Consider the following 7,090-nt stretch of genomic DNA (forward strand, 5'->3'; position numbering starts at 1 on the left):
AGGATGGTCTCGATCTCCTGACCTCGTGATCCACCCGCCTCGGCCTTCCAAAGTGCTGGGATTACAGGCGTGAGCCACCGTGCCCGGCCTTAAATTTTGTATTTTTTGTAGAGATGGGGTTTTGCTATGTTGCCCAGGATGGTCGGGAACTCCTGGATTCAAGCCATCTGCCCACCTCTGCCTCCCAGAATGTTCGGATTACTGGATTGAGCCACGCACCTGGCTAAACATTATTTTCTAAATCACCAGAGAAAGTAAAGGAGTGCTCAAAATAGTGTCAGATGATGAGTGGGATTACTGTGATGAAGGAAGGAGTTTGTAAAAAAAAAAAAAAAAAAGCTAGTTCCAAGAAAGAGAACGGAAAGAGTAAAGCAGGAGCTGTCAGAAGAGGTAAAAATGTCAGAAGAGAAAACTATGTAATTTGAGGCCAAATTACAGAAAATAGTTCCTGCAAAAATCAGATAGATATTTAGCACCATAGGAAGGGGGTGAAAATCAGATAGGTAGGTATCCTTAAGAAGTTGTGGCCTGCCAGGCGCGGTGGCTCACGCCTGTAATCCCAAGACTGGGAGGCCGAGGTGGGTGGATCACTTGCGGTCAGGCGTTCCAGACCAGCCTGGGCAACATCGCCAAACCCTGTCTCTCCCAAAAATGCAAAAAAATTAGCTGGGCATGGTGGCGCGTGCCTGTAGTCCCAGCTACTCTGGAGGCTGAGGCAGGAGAATCGCTTGAATCCAGGAGGCAGAGGTTGCAGTGAGCCAAGATTGTGCCAGTGCACTCCAGCCTGGGCAACAAGTGCGAAACTCTGTCTCAAAAAAAAAAAAATAATAATAAAATAAAAAATAAATAGACTGCATCACAGCTCATGCTGTAGAAAGATGTTTCTGGAGAGAAAAATTCAAGTAGCCAATTTAAATCAAATATTAGGAAAATTAAACCAAAAGAGCTCACGCCTGTAATCCAAGCACTTTGAGAGGCTGAGTCAGGCAGATTACCTGAGGTCGGGAGTTCAAGACCAGCCTGGCCAACATGGTGAAACCCTGTCTCTTCTAAAAATACGAAAATTAGCTGGACGTGGTGGCACATGCCTGTAATCCCAGCTCCTCAGGAGGATGAGGCAGGAGAATTGCTTGAGCCCAGGAGACGGAGGTTGCAGTGAGCCAAGATTTTGCCACTGTACTCCACCCTGGCCGACAGAGCAAGACTCTGTCTCAAAAAAAAAAGAAAGAAAGAAAGAAAGAAAATTAAACCAAAAGACTAGTAATACTTCAGAACTTAGGGACTGTCAAACCAGTTGCAAGAAGATATATTCATGCAATCTTTGTATTAAGAGTCTCTCTAGCTGGGCGCGGTGGCTCAGACCTGTAATCCCAGCACTTTGGGAGGACAAGGCCAGTGGATTGCTTGAGCCCTGGAGTTCAAGACCAGCCTGGGGAACATCGTGAGACCCAGTCTGTATTTTAAAAGTTTTTAAAACAAAAAACAAAACGAAAAAAAAACCTCTGAGCTAAGTGGACCTTTGATCCCCTCACTCAAATTTGACAGTTCTCCATTATTCATAAATGAGGTAATAGTTGTTGGAGATGGTCTTCTCTGAATGCAAGACTAGTACTTTGGCCTGATTATGAACTTCCTGCCGTCCTAAGGAGTCATCCCAGGTGTCCACTATATCTTTTTCAGCATTGAGTACTAGCACAGTCACATGTAGGCTTTCTTCCACAGTGAAGACTTGGCATCAATCAGAATGATGCCACAGGTCCTCGGCCTTTTCCACACTGGGCTCCCTTTATCAACTGGCAAATGCTCATCCACACCTGGTCCACCTGGACTACCTCCTTATCTGTAGACCTTTCACCTCTGTGTGCATAGAAATGTCTTACCTAAGCTCTGAAATCTAAACATTCACAGAGCACCTTGATGCTTGAGAGCATCTTCACAGAGGTATACCTTTAAGATCTATGGTTTAAAACAATTGAATTGCAAAATGTTGCTTCTTACAGATTGACCTGCCTGATTATTTCCTGTTGTTTATGTACATTGATTATTATCAAAAACTTAATATTTTTTTTTTTTTGAGACGGAGTCTTGCTCTGTCGCCCAGGCTGGAGTGCAGTGGTGCAATCTCGTCTCACTGCAAGCTCTGCCTCCCGGATTCACACCATTCTCCTGCCTCAGCCTCCCGAGTAGCTGGGACTACAGGCACCTGCCACCATGCCCTGCTAATTTTTTTGTATTTTTAGTAGAGACAGGGTTTCACCATGTTAGGCAGGATGGTCTTGATCTCCTGACCTCATGATACATCTGCCTTGGCCTCCCAAAGTGCTGGGATTACAGGCGTGAGCCACCGCGCCTGGCCAAAAACTTAATACTTTTTAATAAATATTGTCAGGCATTTTTTTTTTTTTTTTTTTTTTTGAGATGGAGTCTTGCTCTTGTCGCCTAGGCTGGAGTGCAATAGCACGGTCTTCGCTCACCACACCCTCTGCCTCCCAGGTTCAAGCAATTCTCCTGCCTCAGCCTCCTCAGTAGTTGGGATTAGAGGTGCCCACCACCAGGCCCGGCTAATTTTTGTATTTTTAGTAGCGATGGGGTTTCGCCACTTTGGCCAGGCTAAACTCGAACTCCTGACCTCATGATCCACCCGCCTTGGCCTCCCAAAGTGTTGGGATTACAGGCGTGAGTCACCGCGCCTGGCCAATATTGTGAGTTTTAAAAAACAAGTTCCCCTCTAGAAACTCCTCATCCATACAATTGGTTACAGGTTTGGAGTGTTACAGAGGTTTTTAAATCTTCTACTTAGTAGTTCTTGAAAAATTACCTTACCTATTAAGCTGAGATTCCCCTTTCCCCCAGGACAGTGCCATTAAGTAGGCAGGGATCACCAAGGTTCAGAGATGTCTCTTGCTCAAAAATCATAGTATCTGTTAAATAGCAATAACTGTAGCTAACACATACTGCATTCTCACTATGCTTTGCGCTATTCTACTTAATCCCATTGAAACCTCATAACAACCCAGCAGTAGATACTACCACCATTTGGCAGAAAGAAACTGAGTCACCCAGCTTCCAGATGGCTGAGCTGGAAGTTGTATGGAGGCTGGAGGCCCCATCTGATTCCAGGGTCCGTTCTCATCTACTGCAATCTAGATCCTAGTAAGAAACGGGCTTTTCAGGCTGTCTCCTAAACCCCTCCTCTCGTCCCTTTCCCAACTGAGAGGAGAATGAAGTGAGAAAGCCAACTGACCTGTCTAGTCACAGTGTAGTCCCTGTCCAAATGTCAGTTTTCTTCTTGAAGTGAGGTGCTCTAGGAGGCAGAGATAACCCAGGTGGGAAGAGGCAAATTCGGCAGTCACAGCCTTGTCTGATTAATTTTCTTGACTAATATAGAAAAGTGCAACTTTGAAGCTGCTCTGATGCTCACTGAAGTGAGCTACCACCAGGAAGGCTGGACCCCTAGGTTATTTGCAGTTCTTTCAGAGAACTTGACAGTTCTTTCAAATAACATTTTTTACTATGTATTAAATAGTGAAAGAAGGATTATGGGATACCTGAGCTTGCTGGTTACTTGCTTGAATTGGTTTCTTTGCCCAATAAAAGACCACAGCTTGATTAGGTGGTAGTGGCTAGTGTTGGTGGAGTGGCTGCCCTTACTTTGCCCATTTCCCCAGCAGGCCAAGCAAGCAACTGAGGGCCTTACTTGGATGTTAGTAAGCTAAGTTCTAGCTCTTCACCCTTTTTTTTTTTTATACAGAGTCTCACCCTGTCGCCCAGGCTAGAGTGCAGTGGCACGATCTGGGCTCACTGCAACCTCTGCCTGCCAGGTTCAAGCAATTTTTGGCTAATTTTTGTATTTTTATTTATTTACTTTTATTTTATTTATTTATATTTTGAGACGGAGTTTCCCTCTTGTCCCCCAGGCTAGAGTGCAATGGTGTGATCTCGGCTCACTGCAACCTCCGCCTCCCGGGTTCAAGCGATTCTTTTGCCTCAGCCTCCTGAGCAGCTGGGATCACAGGCACCCACCACCATGCCCAGCTACATTTTTTTTTTTTTTTTTGGTATTTTTACTAGAGACGGGGTTTTGCTGTGTTGGCCAGGGTTGTCTCGAACTCCTGACCTCAGGTGATCCACCCGCCTTGGCCTACCAAAGTGCTGGGATTACAGGAATGAGCTACCGCGCCCAGCCAATTTTTGTATTTTTAGTAGGGACAGGGTTTCACCATGTTGGCCATGCTGGTCTGGAACTCCCGATCTCAAGTGATCCACCTGCCTTGGCCTCTCAAAGTGCTGGGATTATAGGCAGGCATGAGCCACCACACCTGGCCAGCTCTTTCTTCATTCTAAGTCATCATCTTTTAGTCTGATCATGAGTTTTCCCACCAAAAACTGTACAGTTAGATGCCTTCATCTCTGTGGAGCCTCAGGAGAGTCAGAAAACTTCATTTGGATCAAAATGTGCAAGGGACAGGACAGCATGCATTTTCTCTTTCTCTCTACCTTTCTTTTTCTCTTATTAACTTCCATTTTTTTAAAAAAATTATGGAATATTTTAAACATACAGAAAATTGTAGATATATAACAAATTTAACAGACATTTTGCTCTTTCCTTTTATTGTTTTTGGACAAAAGATTACAGATAGGCCAGGCACGGTGGCTCCACGCCTGTAATCCCAGCACTTTGGGAGGCCGAGGCGGGCAGATCACAAGGTCAGGAGTTCGAGAACAGCCTGGCCAACATGGTGAAACCCCGTCTCTACAAAAAATACAAAAGTTAGCTGGGTGTGGTGGCATGTGCCTGTGCCTGTAATTCTAGCTTCTCGGGAGGCTGAGGGAGAAGAATCACTTGAACCCAGGAGGTAGAGGTTGCAGTGAGATTGTGCCACTGTACTCCAGCCTGGGCAACAGAGCAAGACTCTGTCTCAAAAAAAAAAAAAAAAGATTACAGATAAACCAGCGCTCTGAGGTGCTTTTCGACTCTTTTTTTTTTTTTTTTTTTTTTTTTTTTTTGTTAGGCATACCATTTTATTACCTCTCTTTCCTGAGACATCAATAAAATCATAGTAAACAAAATGTTTTAAGTGCTATAACTCCACAAAATAAAGAGAATGGACAAAGACCATCCATAAACAGACAGAAATCTAAAAAATTCTGGAATACAAAAAAGTGATTAAATGAATTGGAGAAAGCAACAGCCTATATTATATATAACATACATTTTTTTTTTTTTTAATTTATTTATTATTATTATACTGGAAGTTGTAGGGTACATGTGCATAACGTGCAGGTTTGTTACATATGTATACTTGTGCCTTGTTGGTGTGCTGCACCCATCAACTCGTCATTTACATCAGGTATAACTCCCAATGCAATCCCTCCCCCCAGCTTTTCGACTCTTTAAAAAGCATTACTGGGCCAGGCGCGGTGGCTCATGCCTGTAATCCCAGCACTTTGGCAGGCTGAGGTGGACGGATCACCTGAGGTCAGGAGTTTGAGATCAGTCTGGCCAACACAGAGAAACCTGTCTCTACTAAAAATACAAAATTAGGCAGGCATGGTGGCATATGCCTATAATCCCAGCTACTCGAGAGGGTGAGACAGGAAAATCGCTTGAACCCGGGAGGCGCAGGTTGCAGTGAGCCGAGATCGTGCCATTGCAGTCCAGCCTGGGCAACGAGAGTGAAACCCTTAAAAAAAAAAAAAAGAAAAACATTACTGGCCGGGTGCTGCAGCGGCTCACACCTGTAATCCCAGCACTTTGGGAGGCCGAGGCTGGCGGATCACAAGGTCAGGTGTTGGAGACCAGCCTGACCGACATGGTGAAACCCCATCTCTACTAAAAATACAAAAATTAGCTGGGCGTGGTGGCAGGCGTCTGTAATACCAGCTACTCGGGAGGCTGAGGCAGGAGAATCGCTGGAACCCAGGAGGCGGAGTTTGCAGTGAGCCGAGATTGAGCCACTACACTCCAGCCTGGGCAACAAGAGCAAGACTCAGTCTCAGAAAAAATAAATAAATAATAAAATAAAATGAAATAAAAAATAAAAAGCAGGCCAGGCGTGGTAGCTCACACCTATAATACCAGCACTTTGGGAGGCCAAGGTGGGCGGATCATGAGGTCATGAATTCGCGACCAGCCTGGCCAACATGGTGAAACCCCGTCTCTACTATAAATACAAAACTTAGCTGGGTGTGGTGGTGCACACCTGTAATCCCAGCTACTCCAGAGGCTGAGGCAGGAGAATTGCTTAAACCTGGGAGGTGGAGGTTGCAGTGAGCCGAGATCATGCCACTGCACTCCAGCCTGGGTGACAGAGCAAGACTCTGTCTCAGAAAAATAAATACATAAAAATTAAAAAGCATTACTGTAAATATATTTTTTTCCTTTGGTAACTGAAACCACTCAGCCTGTGTCCTCTCCCTCTCACTCCCCCCGGAGGAGAAGAAACATCAATGGTGATAGCAACACAGGCTTCACACTCAGGAGAAAACTGCACCTCCTGTCGTTTCCGGGGCTCTACACTTTCACAGAAAGTTCTCTAGTAACCAACTACAGAAATGATCCCTGAAAGCCGCCTAATTTTTGAGTGATAAAATATTTCTAAATTGGTCAGGCACAGTGGCTCACACCTGTAATCCCAGCAGTTTGGGAGGCTGAGGAAGGTGAATCACCTAAGGTCAGGAGTTCGAGACCAGCCTGGCCAACAAGGTGAAACCCCTTCTCTACTAAAAATACAGGCCTGGTGCGGTGGCTCACGCCTGTAATCCCAGTACTATGGGAGGCTTGAGGCAGGTGGATCACCTGAAGTCAGGATATCAAGACCAACCTGGCCAACATAGTGAAATCCCGTCTCTACTAAAAATACAAAAATCAGTTGGGCGTGGTGGCACACATCTGTAATCCCACCTACTCTGGAGGCTGAGGCAGAAAAATTGCTTGAACTCAGAAGGTGGAGGTTGCAGTGAGCCAAGATCGCTCTACTGCACTCCAGCCTGAGCCACAGAGCGAGACTCCTCAAAAAAAAAAAAAACCTGAAGATAATTTTATACAGTCAATGGGGAGTATTGAAGTTTCAGGATCAGGGATTTAATT

At 45.1% G+C, this 7,090-nt stretch overlaps 1 pseudogene; it reads right to left on the minus strand.

Annotated features, from left to right (window-relative positions):
• Positions 1-6,395: 6,395 nt before the first annotated feature.
• Positions 6,396-6,576, minus strand: LOC112632327 (annotated as a pseudogene).
• Positions 6,577-7,090: the final 514 nt, after the last annotated feature.

This window comes from Theropithecus gelada, chromosome 9 (assembly GCF_003255815.1).
Source record: "Theropithecus gelada isolate Dixy chromosome 9, Tgel_1.0, whole genome shotgun sequence".
Lineage (NCBI taxonomy): Eukaryota > Metazoa > Chordata > Mammalia > Primates > Cercopithecidae > Theropithecus > Theropithecus gelada.